The following is a 17179-nucleotide window of genomic DNA, read 5'->3' as shown; positions in this document are numbered from 1 at the left end:
GCAGGACGTCCGGTCACGTGGTGTGTGCCGTAGGATCCCGCAGAGTCTCGCGATGGAGCAGGTACGGGTAGCACTGAGGACCTTTCCTACGCGTTTCGGATTTGCACAGAATCCTTCGTCAGGGATGGTCCTTCAGTGCTGGATGCTTCCTTATATAGGTAAGTACTCGGTCCTCATGTGCTCCTTGATTGAATCCATTAATGTACAGATAGGGTGAGTAAATTCTTGTGGTTGCTGGAGTCCTAAATGGGAGTTAATAGCAACTTTGTATTGATTAAAAAGTATAGCTTGGATAGATAGATAGATTGAGAACTGCAATTAATAGATAATCCAGTTATGCAGTCTAATTAAAGGCAAACAATTCAATCTCACTGTTAAGACCCTTAGGTCTCAGTGAGTTTAGTTTAAAAATCCAGCTACTTTCGATACGGGACATCTGATTGATGTAATTGCCCTGTCTCCAATGCTTCTGCACAATTTGAATACCCGTAATTTTGATATCCTTGGTTGAACCTCCGTGTTTGTCTGCAAAATGTTTGGAGAGAGGGTGTTTTGCGAATTTGGTCCGTATATTGCGCAAGTGTTCACCCACTCTCCTATTTAGTGGACGTATTGTGCGTCCAACATATAGTTTGTCACAGGGACATTTGAGTCCAGAAATAACTCCCTTAGTGGTACAGGTGATGAAATCCTTGATAGGAAACTCAATATCTCCATGAGAAATTTTATTCTGTTTTTTAGTGTGCAAATTTTTGCACACTATACATTTATTACAAGGGTAGAAACCGACTGGGTTTATGGATAGACTTTTTGGAAGGGTGATGGACAGAGGATTTTTTATAGATGGGGCTATTAGGTTTCCCAGATTTCTGGCTTTCCTAAATATGAATCTAGGTTTTAGGGGGATCTGGTCCCCTATTATCTTATCATCTCTAAGGATGTTCCAATGACGCTGGATGATTTTCCTTATGAGGTGGGTGTTAGAATTATAGGTAGTGATAATTGGAATATCAAAGTTGGCGTCACCTAGGTTCTCATTATTCTCACTAGTGATTTCTTTATTCGCCAGAAGTTTTATTCGAGGGGTTTTGCATGTCTGTTCTCTGGCTTTGGTAAGAAGTGCTGGTTCGTACCCTTTTTCCAGGAATTTAGTCGTTAGAAGATTTGCTTCTTCCTCAAAGCCCTTATGTTTTGAACAGTTCCGATATAATCTTTGGTATTGGCTGTTTGGTATATTTAAGAGCCAACTGGGAAGGTGACAGCTACTTATGTGGATAAAACTGTTAGTATCCGTGGGTTTAAAAAAAGTGCGAGTGCATATTTGGTTATCTTTGATATATATACTTAGATCCAGAAAGTTCACCTGATTAGTACTTGTGGATGAGGTGAATTGAAGAAAAAATCATTATTGTTAAGGTCAGACAGGAATTGTTTTAAAGAGTCCTGGCTACCTGCCCAAATGAACAGGATATCGTCTATGAAACGATGCCAAAATATTAAGTTGGGGTGGAGGTTGCCATTGGTGAAGATATGGTAGTGCTCCCACATGCCTACATACAAATTTGCATAACTGGGCGCAAAGCGTGTGCCCATCGCAGTACCCCATCTCTGCCTATAATGTTTATCTTCATATTTGAAAGAATTGTGGGTTAAAATAAAAAACATGCATTCCTCAATAAAGTTAATTTGTTGTTCTGGCATAGTAGTGTGTAGCTGCAAGAAAAATTTTGCAGCTTGGCAGCCCTTTTGGTGTTGGATAACTGTATAGAGGGATGTGATGTCCAGGGTTCCTAATGTATAATGGTTTTTCCATTTGATTTTATCCAGCAATTGTATAGTATGTTTTGTATCTTTCAGATGTGCTGGCAGTAGGGGGATTAAGTTTTGTAGGTGGTTATCGATATATCGGGATAGATTGGAGGTTAAACTTTGAATGCCAGAAATGATGGGTCTTCCAGGCGGGTTGGTCATAGATTTGTGAATCTTTGGGAGATAATAAAATATTGCAGTTCTTGGGTGCGGTGTGAGTATATACTCATATTCATTTTTACTGAGAAGGTTCTCATTGAGGACTTTGTCCAACAATTTTTTTAATTCCAAGGTGTATGTGGGAGTGGGGTCAGAGGGCATAAGTTCATAAGTCTGTGTGTCCCCTAAGAGTCTGATGCATTCTTTATGGTATTGTGCATAGTCCAGGATTACAATACCGCCTCCTTTGTCTGCTGGTCGTATAACCAGATCCTGGTTTTGTGCTAGTGTGTTAATTGCTTGGCGTTCACCTCTTGTGAGGTTATATTTGAATTTAGAGCATTTTTTATCACTTATCCGGTATATATCGTCGATCACATTTTTTTGGAACGCTTCCATTGCTTCAGAGTACTCATTTAGAGGGTGGAAGTTAGATTTCTTTTTTAATGTGGTATATTGGATGTTCCAATTGGTAATGTGGGGAGAGTTATTGATGTTATTGGTATTTTTTGAAAAATGTTTTTTTATGGAGAGCGGTCTCATGAATTTCTTCACCCCTATGAAGGCTTCGAATTTATCAAATCGGCATGCTGGTGCATATTTAAGACCTTTAATCAATAATTTACATTCGTCTTGTTTCAGAGTATAGTGGCTAAGATTGAAAATGGATGAATAATCCTGATTTATTTCCTGGGGGTGTGACTTTTTCTTTTTGGTGAATTCCCCCCCCCCACCCTACAGCCCCTCTTGCGTTTCTTTGTGGTACCCTGTGAAAAAAATTTGAGTTAGCGTGGCGTTTACGAACTTGTGGGTGTTGGGCTTTGCATTCCCGTGAGGTGGAGGCATGGGGTCTGCTAGTATTGGATTCAAGAATTTGGGGTTCTGGTATTAGTCTTGCTGGAGATCTCCCAGTATTGGGTGAGTTAGGAAGGATACTGAACCTGTTTTGTAGGTCTATAGGTTCATCAGGAGTGGTGGGATTTGGTATAGGGTGCGTCCTAGGGGTAGAGGGTCTTGAATTTATGGGGAGGGTAGGGCTAAGGATGGAGTCTTGGTCTAGGGTTGGATGAACTGAAAATCTCTCTTCTACCTGATCCGGGCTGCCCTCTATTTCATCAATAATTTCATATGCTTCTTGGTGGGGTGTTTGATGAGTTTGGGGGTCTGGTATTGCGTCCCTACTAAACTTCCTACGTTTCTTAAGAAGAATCTCTTTTTCCTTAATGTGGATCCTATTACGGATGTTATTGGATAAGTTGATTATATCAGGGTGATTTTGATGAGGTTTGATCTCCTGGAACAATTTGGATATCACATTTTTGTTCTCCGTAAGGTTGCGCTTTCTTTTCTCAATGATGAATGTCACTGCCTGTTTTGAAAAATCTTTGAACATAGTTTCCCATTCTGTAAGTGTGGTGGGATCTGCTATGTCTCCGGATAGTGGTTTGGTGACACATAGTCCTGTAGGGATGATATTGTATGCCAGGTATCTTTCTAGGGTCGCTACTTCCCATAAATCGCGCAACTCCTTAAGTAGGAGTTGCTCTAGAGTTTTCAGTGATTCCTTGATTTTGTCCAGGTTTTCTGAATTAGGATAGCTTGGTGGATCGTAGTATGTAGTATTGAAAAATTTATGAATATTGTGGATTCTATTGGTTCTGTCTGACCATAAGTCCCCCATGTTAGATGTTGGAATTGGGTAGAACGTGGGAGATTAGTATTCAATTGAGTGAGTTAAAGCTGCCTCCTGATATGGTTCAAGTGAGACTATTGAAGATACTGGTAGGTGGCGCTGGTAAACTCACAACCTGAACCTGCTGCTGATACTAACAGTGAACCAAAAAGGCTGTCAAAGTAAAAAACAGAGATGGGGTATCTGCGCTGGTCTAGGTGGATGAGGAGATACTAAAGAAGTGGCTGTAGACAAATATAAAATCAAAGTATTTATTCGTAATTACACATCAACTAGAAAGGTGGTTTAAAAAGTGCGGGTATCAGACATATACGGAGTTCAATAAAATGAGTGGAGGTGACTAGCCTCCTAAAAACAGGTTAAAAAGTGACGCTGAATGCCGTGGTGGTAGGAGGGTGACTTGAAGCTTGCTTCAGGCGGTATAATAGGTGATGGTCTGGGGACGATGGAGGAGGCCTAGGGGAGAGGAAAGAAGGGGTAGTTAGATAGGCCTAACACTTGAGGGTTTTAATCTCAGTTTTGATGTGGGAAAGAGGTAATTACCTATTTTTTTAGGGTATTTGCTTCAGGGTGATGGAATGGCTTCAGAAAGTAGGTCTGAAGTCCAGATCTGTGGGGAAAGGGGATATTTAGAGAAATAGGAAGAAAGGCAGCTGCACGTAGATGGACCAATGGATGGTGATATACCTGAGTGCTTGGAGGTGCTAGAGGTAGCTAGTAAAGTGCAGGTGCAGTGTGGTCCCGTGACTGCAGGCTGCTGAGTTAAATTGGTAAAATTAGGATAAAGTTAATATAGTTTAGTATCTAGTGTCCTATTTGATAAGGGGATAAGGGTAATAGGTACTAATATTATTATAAATATTACCTTATATTATGGTAGAGATATTGATCCTGTATACCACTGGGTTTTAGTCCTTAGCATGGCATAAAGCACTGAGGCTGGTAAACAGGGAGAGAGGATAATTCCCCTTCAGGTGCTCAGGAATCACTGTCTGTGATGCTGAGTGTGGGTGAGGGGCAGCAGAGCCTTGTTATGTCGGTACAGAGGTCGCGTACCTGGTAAGATGGTGGTGGCTGCTATCGTAGCAGGGAGGATGAGCCCCCTTCAGGTGCTTCAGGAGTCACTGTCCGTGATGCTGAGCGTGGATGAGGGGCAGCAGAGCCTTATTAGTCGGTATAGAGGTCGCGTACCTGTAAGGATGGTGGTGGCTGCTGGCGTTGCAGGCACGTAAATATGCTGGAACTGCACTCGTTGGTGGTGCTGGGTGAATCCGCAGGTACTGACCTGATAATGAGAGTCGGATGGGCTGGCTGCGTCGCGCTGCACGTGGAGTCCCGGCCGGAGGCTCCGGTGGTAGCGAGCGTTCCTGGTTCCTGTTACCTAATCGCGCAGACAAGCAGGACGTCCGGTCACGTGGTGTGTGCCGTAGGATCCCGCAGAGTCTCGCGATGGAGCAGGTACGGGTAGCACTGAGGACCTTTCCTACGCGTTTCGGATTTGCACGGAATCCTTCGTCAGGGATGGTCCTTCAGTGCTGGATGCTTCCTTATATAGGTAAGTACTCGGTCCTCATGTGCTCCTTGATTGAATCCATTAATGTACAGATAGGGTGAGTAAATTCTTGTGGTTGCTGGAGTCCTAAATGGGAGTTAATAGCAACTTTGTATTGATTAAAAAGTATAGCTTGGATAGATAGATTGAGAACTGCAATTAATAGATAATCCTGTTATGCAGTCTAATTAAAGGCAAACAATTCAATCTCACTGTTAAGACCCTTAGGTCTCAGTGAGATTAGTTTAAATAAAGGTCATTTGAATTAGGCTGTTGCTGTAACTGGGGAACAACTTGATTCATTAGAATTTCGAGATACTTATCTCCTGTGACTCTTCCATCAAAAAATATTGGTCCTAAAACACCAAAACTTGAAATACCACCCCAAACATTGACACCAGGCTCATTTAGTTGTTGCTCTAATGTTAAATGCATGTTCTCATTATACCAGTAAATACAATTATGTCTGTTAATATGGCCGGATAATTTGAAAGAAGCTTCATCACGCCACATAATGTTATCTAAAATTACTGGATTTTGTTTGCTAAATCTCCTCCTTCATAACCTTATTACACTTTCTGTCCACCTACTTTTGGACCACCCTGTATATATATATATATATATATATATATATATATATATATATATATATATAGTGAGGGATTTAGATCCCATTTATCACAGAAACCACCTGCTGTGATCTTTGGAGGTAATAGCTCTCTGTTGCCCCTTATCGTCTGGACAATTACATGATTGGCCGACGATTAATCGAGGAGGCCGCAGGTTGTTGTCACTAATTGTTATTGGAAAACTAACAGTGAGCGTATGGCATATACAGTGGGGAAAAAAGTATTTAGTCAGCCACCAATTGTGCAAGTTCTCCCACTTAAAAAGATGAGAGAGGCCTTTAATTGACATCATAGGTAGACCTCAACTATGAGAGACAAAATGAAAAAACAAATCCTGAAAATCACATTGTCTGATTTGGAAAGAATTTTTTTTCAAATTCTGGTGGAAAATAAGTATTTGGTCAATTACAAACAAGCAAGATTTCTGGCTCTCACAGACCTGTAACTTCTTCTTTAAGAGGCTCTGCTGTCCTCCACTCATTACCTGTAGTACTGGCACCTGTTTGGACTTGTTATCAGTATAAAATACACCTGTCCGCAACCTCAAACAGTCACACTCCAAACTCCACTACGGTGAAGACCAAAGAGCTGTCGAAGAACAACAGAAACAAAATTGTAGCCCTGCACCAGGCTGGGAAGACTAAATCTGCAATAGGCAAGCAGCTTGGTGGGAAAAATCAACTGTGGGAGCAATAATTAGAAAATGGAAGACATACAAGACCACTGATAATCTCCCTCGATCTGGGCTCCACACTAGATCTCACCCTGTGGGGTCAAAATGATCTCAAGAACAGTGAGCAAAAATCCTAGAACCACATGGGGGGACCTAGTGAATGACCTGCAGAGAGATGGGACCAACGTTACACAGGCTACCATCAGTAACACACTACGCCGCCAGGGACTCAGATCCTGCAGTGCCAGACGTTTCCCCCTGCTTAAGCCATTATATGTCCGGGCCCGTCTGAAGTTTGCTAGAAAGCATTTGGATGATCCAGAAGAGTATTGGGAGAATGTCATATGGTCAGATGAAACCAAAGTAGAACTGCTTGCTACAAACACAACTTGTCGTGTTTGGAGGAGAAAGAATGCTGAATTGCATCCAAAGAACACCATACCTACAGTGAAGCATGGGGGTGGCAACATCATGCTTTGGGGCTGTTTCTCTGCCAAGGGACCAGGACAACTGATCCGTGTACATGAAAGAATGAATGTATTGTGAGATTATGAGTGCAAACCTCCTTCCATCAGCAAGGGCATTGAAGATGAAACGTGGCTGGGTCTTTCAGCATGACAATGATCCCAAATGTAGCACCCTGAGGATTCGGCTGCTACAGGGGTATTGCACCTCAAGCCAGAGGTGTGATATTCCACTCCTGGGTAAGGATGGAGTGTGGAGCTGAGCTCAGAAGGCTGCATGCACTACACACATCCCATTTCCGGAGGGCAGACCAACGGTACTCCCACTTAGAAATGTGCAGGTACGACCGAGTCTGTCCTTGGCTGGAGTGGGAGGGGGGTGGACCATCCCAGTAGTGTAGGGGCAGATAGGGGGAGCAGTCTGGGTAAAGTTAGGAGCTCATTGGGTGCTGGTCACCTGAGCTCACACATAGAGGGAGTATTTAAGGTGGGCACCATCTAAGATCAGGGTCAGTCTGTGAGAAGTCAGTCAGTAAGTCTTTGCAGAGCAGTGGAGGAAAGCAGAGGAGCAGAGCAGCCCCAAGGCCAAGAGTGAGAGAGGAGTTTGAAAGACCCAGAGGGGGAGAAAGAAGGAACTCTGAGAGCCCAAACTAAAACAAAAGGGTGAAGAGTTGGCAACAGGGTACCGGATCCCAAGCTGGCAGAGGCTACAGCACACCTTAGCCAGGAACCGGAGGTCGTGGGCAGGATCGATCTGCCACGATCACCCACTAAATCCACCCGGAAGGCAGACCACGAATAGGGTCAGGGAACCCAGAGACAAGGGTTTACCACCAAGAGGCCCGAGGGAGCCGGACATAGGTGGATCCCTGGTGGGGAAGGCCAGAGAAGAGGACAGGACAGAAAGGGAGCTCAGGACCACGCTCCAGAATCACCTGGGGGTTGGCCGAGTCCAGGACCTGGTGGACGCAGCACGGCTCGGGTGGTCACTCAAGGCCGGAGTGACCGGTACAAGAACAGCAGTAAGTAAAGAACCCTGAACTGCACAACCCGACTCTGACTCTCATTACCATTTTCCCTGCACTTCCACAACCACCATCCTCTGCACCTGACCCCCTGAGGCTATACCCCTCCCGTTGGGGGTTATACTACCTGGGCTGCACAAACACCATCAGCCTCAGCGGACCCTGCTGCAGCGGCGGCCGAAGTGACCGCAATTCAATGGGTGGCGTAGTCGACATAAAGAACTTTAGTAACATCAGTAAGGACTGCCACACACTGAGCTTGACACCCTGGGCACGGACCGGGTCACAGCCACTCGGAGACTACAACCCCCATCTGATCCGGCTCCGGGTATCCCCAACAACACTGGCCCAGGGGGCGCGTCAACTTTGGCGTAGTCGGCAGGATAACGTGCCCGCAACAACCGGGTACTGCGTGCCTGAAGAAAAGTTCATCGTTACCTTAAAAAGAAGTCTCCTGCCGGTTCCGGAGGGTCCCCGCCATCGGGCCCCATCACAGGTCGTTTCCCGCCGGTTGTCCGCCATTTGCAGCTTTTTCCCGCCATCCATGGAGTTTCCCGCCACTGGGAGACGATTCCCGCCATTTCCAAAGATTTCCCGCCTTGGAAGAGCGGACGCCATTATGGGCGTGCCAGAGAGTGGCAAGAGGCCACCTCCCATCGTGGGCCAGGTCGAAGAATGGCGCCAAAAGCGGAAACCGCCCCCACCAACAGAGACTGTGATGCTGGAAGTGTCCATCAGCGTAAGAGAACTGCCCCTGGAACTGACAATCACAAAGTTGCCCCGGGACCACCCTCAATGTGGGCGGAGACAGAAGAAGAGAACAAAGATGGGTGTCGCTTGGAGCAGTCTGGAGAGAGCGCACCCGGAGACAAGACGTCTGGAAGAGAGTCCAGAGAAAGCCTACCCGGAGATGGAGGGAGAGCCAGGCAGCACCGACCCAGTGGTCAGGAGCCTGATGCGGGCCGCCACTCCAGGCAGCACCGACCCAGTGGTCAGGAGCCTGTTGCAGGTCGCCACTCCAGAAGGCCTGCTGGAGATCCTAACACAGCTCCCCCGAGATCGGGAGTGTGCACAGACCGCGCTGGAGGGCCTCGCACGGAGGATGGCCCGGGTACAGCGAGAGACGTTGGCGGAGTGGAGCCGAGAGATGGCCCAGCAGACCGAGACTCGTCAGCGGAGCACGCCACCCGAGACGAGGAGACAGACCGCCTCTGAGGATGGCGCAGGAGGACTGAAGGCCTGAGACGGTGCCGAGAAGGGAGCCGAACGAATGGAGGCAGGTAAAGGGGACGTCACTACCCCGAGCCGGGAAACCGCGCGCCTGCCCCAGCTCCCCGTCGCAGAGCCCGAAGTACCCCCTGCCGTGCCCGTCGCTGCAACGTCACCGCCGCAGACTAGGCCTCAAACGGAAGCCGCGACCCCTGTGACGTCACACGCCTCGACCCCGAGCGTGGCCAAGCAGGAAGTACCATCGGCCTGGTCGCAAGGCCTAGTACCCCCGGGCGACGCAATACCAACAGCGCCCCCTACCTCCGCGGAGCCCCCGGCCTGGTCGCAGGGCCAAGTAACACAGGGCACCGCCGTTCTTACGGTGCCCTTTTCCTTTAGCGTGCCCCAAGCCTGGTCGCAAGGCCTGGTTAACCTGGGCGCCGCTACCACCACGGCGCCCATAACACCTAAAGTACCGCACCTGGGTGAGGACCTGTTCGCCTAGCATACGTGCCCGGATGGGCAGCCCTTCGTATGGCCCCAGGAATACATCCAGCTGGAGCTGCAAAAAGCAAGGGCCATGTGCGAACCCCTGATCCCGGCTCCAAAGCCCATAAAGAGGATCTCGCCCCCGCTAGAAGAGACCCAGTTTGAGTGGGATCCCACCGGAGAAGACCTCTTGGGGTTCACTCAGGAGACTCGGGCAGCCGCAGCGGAGCGTGCAGAGTGCTGCCGCCAGCAGCTCGAGGTCTTTGAGAGGGAGCGGAGAGAGAGGCGGGTCCGGGAACAACAAGCCCAAATAAGGAGCGCGGAGCAGAAGAGCCGGACCAGGAGAGACCCCCGTGCAGCGCATGGTCCCCGTACCATCGGGACTGTGATAAAGTTCAATCTGCAGCATGGGTGGGGTTTCATCAGGGATCACCGCACCCCAGGCGACGTCTTCGTGACCAGGAGAGACGTTGAGTCCCACCTACCGGAGGGACACAGAGGTCGTGACCTGTATTTAGGGGACGAGGTCACCTTCACCCGGCACAAATGTGCCAAAGGACCCTACGCCCTCCATGTGCATCGCCTGACGGAGGAGGAGCTGCGGTGTGAGGAGGAGCAAGAGGACCCGGACGGGTCTGAACCAGAACCTGGAACCAATCACAAAGAAAGAGCAGGAGGACGCCGTCGTTGAGTACGGTAGTATAGAGACTGTATATAGTTGCCCGTCGGGGCACAGTGAACCGTTGCTGCTAATATAGTCCCCGTTGGGACCAGAGAACTGAACTGTTAACCCGTGTGTCCCTATTCCCACTGACCGAGGACTGAGAACGGTCAATCCTTCCTAATACCTGGCCGAGGACTGAGAGCGGCCATATTCCCTTGTATATAGTTGCGCTTCCTAAAGCGCCCCCCACCGGTTTTATAGGAAACCGTGTTTCTTCAAGAGACTGTCGCACTTTACCCGGTCACAAGTTGCACCGTGACCGGAGGAACCAGAAACAAGAATGTTTATATGAAAAGTTTATTGCTGCTGATGATGTTTTATATGTTTTATATGTTTATGTTTTATAAAAAAAAAAATGTATGTTTGTGGATGTTTATATCTTACAGCCCGAGGACGTGCTGTGATTTACCAGGGGGGAATGTAGCACCCTGAGGATTCGGCTGCTACAGGGGTATTGCACCTCAAGCCAGAGGTGTGATATTCCACTCCCGGGTAAGGATGGAGTGTGGAGCTGAGCTCAGAAGGCTGCATGCACTACACACATCCCATTTCCGGAGGGCAGACCAACGGTACTCCCACTTAGAAATGTGCAGGTACGACCGAGTCTGTCCTTGGCTGGAGTGGGAGGGGGGTGGACCATCCCAGTAGTGTAGGGGCAGATAGGGGGAGCAGTCTGGGTAAAGTTAGGAGCTCATTGGGTGCTGGTCACCTGAGCTCACACATAGAGGGAGTATTTAAGGTGGGCACCATCTAAGATCAGGGTCAGTCTGTGAGAAGTCAGTCAGTAAGTCTTTGCAGAGCAGTGGAGGAAAGCAGAGGAGCAGAGCAGCCCCAAGGCCAAGAGTGAGAGAGGAGTTTGAAAGACCCAGAGGGGGAGAAAGAAGGAACTCTGAGAGCCCAAACTAAAACAAAAGGGTGAAGAGTTGGCAACAGGGTACCGGATCCCAAGCTGGCAGAGGCTACAGCACACCTTAGCCAGGAACCGGAGGTCGTGGGCAGGATCGATCTGCCACGATCACCCACTAAATCCACCCGGAAGGCAGACCACGAATAGGGTCAGGGAACCCAGAGACAAGGGTTTACCACCAAGAGGCCCGAGGGAGCCGGACATAGGTGGATCCCTGGTGGGGAAGGCCAGAGAAGAGGACAGGACAGAAAGGGAGCTCAGGACCACGCTCCAGAATCACCTGGGGGTTGGCCGAGTCCAGGACCTGGTGGACGCAGCACGGCTCGGGTGGTCACTCAAGGCCGGAGTGACCGGTACAAGAACAGCAGTAAGTAAAGAACCCTGAACTGCACAACCCGACTCTGACTCTCATTACCATCTTCCCTGCACTTCCACAACCACCATCCTCTGCACCTGACCCCCTGAGGCTATACCCCTCCCGTTGGGGGTTATACTACCTGGGCTGCACAAACACCATCAGCCTCAGCGGACCCTGCTGCAGCGGCGGCCGAAGTGACCGCAATTCAACGGGTGGCGTAGTCGACATAAAGAACTTTAGTAACATCAGTAAGGACTGCCACACACTGAGCTTGACACCCTGGGCACGGACCGGGTCACAGCCACTCGGAGACTACAACCCCCATCTGATCCGGCTCCGGGTATCCCCAACAACACTGGCCCAGGGGGCGCGTCACAAGCACACCGCCAGAGCAACGAAGGAGTGGCTTTGTAAGAATCATTTCAAGGTCCTGGTGTGGCCTAGCCAGTCTCCAGATCTAAACCCTATAGAAAACCTATAGGAGGGAGTTGAAAGTCCATGTTGCCCAGCGACAGCCCCAAAACATCACTGCTCTAGAGGAGATCTGCATGGCATGCAGGAATGGGCAACAGTGGACAACCAGCAACAGTGTGTGCCAACCTTGTGAAGAGAAAAAAGAGAGGGGTCGCTCACTGGTCTATTCGGGTGCTCTGAAGAAAAAAGTAATCTCAATTGCAAAAAGAACTTTGGCACTCCATACATGAATATATAAGAAATATTGTATCTAGACTAATGTCACTTTGAAAAATGAAGGTTTTCTGCGCATAATTTGGCCAATTTATGTGTGCCCATCAACCAGGACAAGGTCACCTTCGTATGATGGTAAACTACGCTACGCTACCACTGGATATGCCACTCTTGGGCTGTAAGCCTGTATGGACAATATGTAGCGTAGTTTCCCATCATACGAAGGTGACCTTGTCGTGGTTGATGGGCACACATAAATTGGCCAAATTATGCGAAAAAAAACGTCATTTTTCAAAGTGACATTAGTCTAGATACAATATTTCTTATATATTCATGTATGGAGTGCCGAAGTTCTTTTTGCAATTGAGATTACTTTTTTCTTCAGAGCACCCGAATAGACCAGTGAGCGACCCCTCTCTTTTTTCTATTAAGTATTTTTGGGATCCCGCTCCTGGAACATTGCAGCAGGTACATGTTCACACTACTAGAAGTTTGACAGCCTTTTTTCTGACCATGTGTCCCTCCCATTCAGTCGCAGGTTGTTTTAACTAGCTCTACCAGCCCATACATTGTAGGTTAAAAGCCCAAGCAGAGACATATTGTCCATACAGGCTTACAGCCCAAGAGTGGCATATCCAGTGGTAGCGTAGCATAGTTTCCCATCATACGAAGATGACCTTGTCATGGTTGATGGGCACACATAAATTGGCCAAATTATGCGCAAAAAACCTTCATTTTTCAAAGTGACATTAGTCTAGATACAATATTTCTTATATATTCATGTATGGAGTGCCGAAGTTCTTTTTGCAACCTTGTGAAGAATTACAGAAAATGTTTGTCCTCTGTCATTATTTTTTGAAATCCCCAACTTAAGAGATAATTCCTCTCCGGATGGTCTTAGAAGTTGGAGATTGACGCCATATTTTTTATTGGGATTTTATCTTTCCTTAGAGACCAAGCATGGCATAGCTGTTGTCAGTTATTTTTTTCACTGTTGATTTACAGCTCATCGGCAGGTGTCACAGATATGAAAAAATATGCGTATTGTTCCCCAATTAGCCCTGCCGCTAAAATATATGTCTCATCACAATTGGATTTATAGAAATTGCCCTATTTTTGTTTCAGTGCCTCAGCGCCCACCAAATACCTGTAGATGAAAGTAATGTGCACCTGGGAAGGACAATAGCTATGCTAAAGAGTATGAGACATTCCCTTTGATCCTTAACAAGCAGTTTCCTATCTATTCAACCTGTACTCTTTATCTATACGCAATATGTGGCGCCCCTGTGGGTTCAGTCGCCACAGAGGTACTGCATCTCACCCAGAGGTGTGGTATCTCACGTTCAGGTCAGGATGGAGTACTGCCCGGGACCCTAACACCTGCATCCAACACTACACTACTCCAGACCAGCAGGAGGGGCAAGATGACCTGCTCCTCTGCTGAGCCCTGTCCCTGGCTGGAGTGGGGGGAACCAAGTGAGGGAGAACCATGTAGTGGGTGTGGGTGGAGGAAGAAGTTCAGGGGAGCTCAGTAAGAAGTGATATAAAAAGGGATGGAACAATCTACACTGTGTTCCAAATTTGGAACACAGTGTAGAAGGGGTTCAGTTCCAGTCAGTAGTAGAAGTGAGAGAGAGTCAGAGGAAGAGATGGGAGCAGGAGCTCTGAAAGCGCGGGCCTGAGTAAGGAGGCCCAAGAGAAGGAGAGGAGGAAGGAACAGAGCAAAGAGAAGGCTCCAGGAGTGAAGAAAGGATCCCAGGGGTACGGGCAGTGCTGGAGGCCACCCGTAAGCCCGAGTCTACCAGGCGGTGGAGGGATCGGGTCGCAAAGGGGACCGGCCCCTAACTAGTGAGAATTGGAATATTCAAAAAGGTAACCGGAGGGTGCAGCATTTCAGGTGCTGCAGCCCAAAAACCACATCTAACTCACCGAAAAGGTGGCCATAGAGGACCCAGGGGACAGAGAAGTCGCCTGACAAGGTCTGCGGTCACTGGATTGGGACACTGGGTGTGAGGCGCAGGGAGACGGCCAGAAGTAACACACATAAGGGGGTCCCGTTATGTACTCCGGAGGTACCTGAGGGTTGGCTGAGCCCCTGCCCGGTGAGGTTCTCCTCCGCAGCGGCGGCTCCCTTTAGCCGCATACCACAGGTGGGGTCACAAACTCTATACAAGAATTATAAATCCCCTGTAAATAATCCCTTTTATTTACCGCCCTGGGTCACGGACCGGGTCACCGACACTGTGACATTTCCCTAGCATCGACCGGCCCGGCACCGAGTACCCCACGGCCCAGGGGGCGCGTCATCTTTGGCGTCACTAACAGGATATGAACCCACCCGTTATCACCGGGTATTGTGCGCCTAGAGACTGTGTTGTATACTGAATGTGGCGGCCACCCCAGAAGAACGGCACCGAGTACCCCACGGCCCAGGGGGCGCGTCACAATACACATCCTCCTTCAATCCCTGGCCCATATGTTAAACTGTGTCTATGCGTCAACACGTTTCTATGGTTGTCCAACTCTCTGAAGTCTCAATTACCTGTAAAATTGTATAGCTCTTGCATGTTAATTAACCAGGTTCACTATTCAATTTCCTCCCTGTAACAGTCTATTGTACAATCCTGCATCTAAGTGTCAGCTCAGATTGCAAATGACAGAGGGAAGAAGAGGGAGGGGATGAGTGATTTCAGAGATTTGTAATATTTTCTATTATATATATATATATATATATATATATATATATATACAGTATATATATATATATATACATATATATATATATATATATATATACACTGTGTGCCGAATTATTAGGCAAATGAGTATTTTGATCACATGATGCTTTTTATTCATGTTGTCCTACTCCAAGCTGCATAGGCTTGAGAGCCAACTACCAATTAAGTAAATCTGGTGATGTGCATCTCTGTAATGAGGAGGGGTGTTGACTAATGACATCCGCACCCTATATAAGGTGTGCTTAATTATTAGGCAACTTCCTTTCCTTTGGCAAAATGGGTCAGAAGAGAGATTTGACGGGCTCTGAAAAGTCCAAAATTGTGAGATGTCTTGCAGAGGGATGCAGCAGTCTTGAAATTTCCAAACTTTTGAAGCGTGATCACCAAACAATCAAGCATTTCATGGCAAATAGCCAACAGGGTCGCAAGAAGCGTGTTGGCCAAAAAAGGCGCAAAATAACTGCCCATGAATTGAGGAAAATCAAGCGTGAAGCTGCCAAGGTGCCATTTGCCACCAGTTTTGCCATATTTCAGAGCTGCAACGTTACTGGAGTATCAAAAAGCACAAGGTGTGCAATACTCAGGGACATGGCCAAGGTAAGGAAGGCTGAAAAATGACCACCTTTGAACAAGAAACATAAAATAAAACGTCAAGAAAGGGCCAAGAAATATCTTAAGACTGATTTTTCAAAGGTTTTATGGACTGATGAAATGAGAGTGACTCTTGATGGGCCAGATGGATGGGCCAGAGGCTGGATCAGTAAAGGGCAAAGAGCTCCACTCCGACTCCGACTCCAGCAAGGTGGAGGTGGGGTACTGGTATGGGCTGGTATCATCAAAGATGAACTTGTGGGACCTTTTTGGGTTGAGGATGGAGTGAAGCTCAATTCCCAGACCTACTGCCAGTTTCTGGAAGACAACTTCTTCAAGCAGTGGTACAGGAAGAAGTCGGTATCGTTCAAGAAAAACATGATTTTCATGCAGGACAATGCTCCATCACATGCATCCAACTACTCAACAGCGTGGCTGGCCAGTAAAGATCTAAAGGAAGAAAAAATAATGACATGACCCCCTTGTTCACCTGATCTGAACCCCATAGAGAACCTGTGGTCCATCATAAAATGTGAGATCTACAGGGAGGGAAAACAGTACACCTCACACTTCTCGGAACAGTGTCTTGGAGGCTCTGGTGGCTGCTGCACGCAATGTTGATCGAAAACAGATCAATCAACTGAGAGAATCTATGGATATAAGGCTGTTGAGTGCCATCATAAAGAAAAGTGGCTATACTGATCACTAATTTTTTTGTTTTTTGTTTTTGCATGTCAGAAATGTTTATTTCTGAATTTTGTGCACTGATATTGGTTTACCTGGTGAAAATAAACAAGTGAGATGGGATTATATTTGGTTTTTATTAAGTTGCCTAATAATTTAGCAAAGTAATAGTTACCTGCACAAACAGATATCCTCCTAAGATAGTCAAATCTAAAAAAAAACCACTCCAACTTCCAAAAATATTAAGCTTGGATATTTATGAGTCTTTTGGGTTGATTGAGAACATACAGTAGTTGTTGATCAATAATAAAAATAATCCACTAAAATACAACTTGCCTAATAATTCTGCACACAGTGTATATATATATATATATATATATATACATATATATATATATATATGTATAGTACAGACCACAAGTTTGGACACACCTTCTCATTTAAAGATTTTTCTGTATTTTCATGACTTTGAAAATTGTACATTCACACTGAAGGCATCAATACTATGAATTAACACATGTGGAATTATATACTTAACAAAAAAGTGTGAAACAACTGAAAATATGTTTTATATTCTAGGTTCTTCAAAGTAGCCACCTTTTGCTTTGATGACTGCTTTGCACACTCTTGGCATTCTCTTGATGAGCTTCAAGAGGTAGTCACCGGAAATGGTTTTCACTTCACAGGTGTGCCCTGTCAGGTTTAATACATGGGATTTCTTGCCTTATAAATGGGGTTGGGACCATCAGTTGTGTTGTACAGAAGTCAGGTGGCTACACAGCTGATAG

The 17179-nt window shown here is 46.9% G+C and overlaps 1 long non-coding RNA gene across 4 annotated transcripts in view; it reads right to left on the bottom strand.

Annotated features, from left to right (window-relative positions):
* Positions 1-3898: 3898 nt before the first annotated feature.
* LOC141258175 (uncharacterized) overlaps positions 3899-17179 on the bottom strand; it is a 78363-nt gene continuing 65082 nt past the window's right edge. For all 4 annotated transcript variants that reach the window (XR_012318222.1, XR_012318223.1, XR_012318224.1 and 1 more), the window contains 4 exons: positions 4527-5300; positions 4349-4418; positions 4205-4271; positions 3899-4117 (listed from right to left, as the gene is read on the bottom strand). This is a non-coding gene — a long non-coding RNA (uncharacterized lncRNA). The remainder of the gene's footprint in view (positions 4118-4204; positions 4272-4348; positions 4419-4526; positions 5301-17179) is intronic.

Source organism: Phyllobates terribilis, unplaced genomic scaffold (assembly GCF_046119375.1).
Source record: "Phyllobates terribilis strain yellow unplaced genomic scaffold, ASM4611937v1 Scaffold_3__8_contigs__length_932513732, whole genome shotgun sequence".
Taxonomy (NCBI): domain Eukaryota; kingdom Metazoa; phylum Chordata; class Amphibia; order Anura; family Dendrobatidae; genus Phyllobates; species Phyllobates terribilis.
Note: the sequence above shows the minus strand (reverse complement) of the source record. Positions and strands in the feature narration are given on the sequence as shown.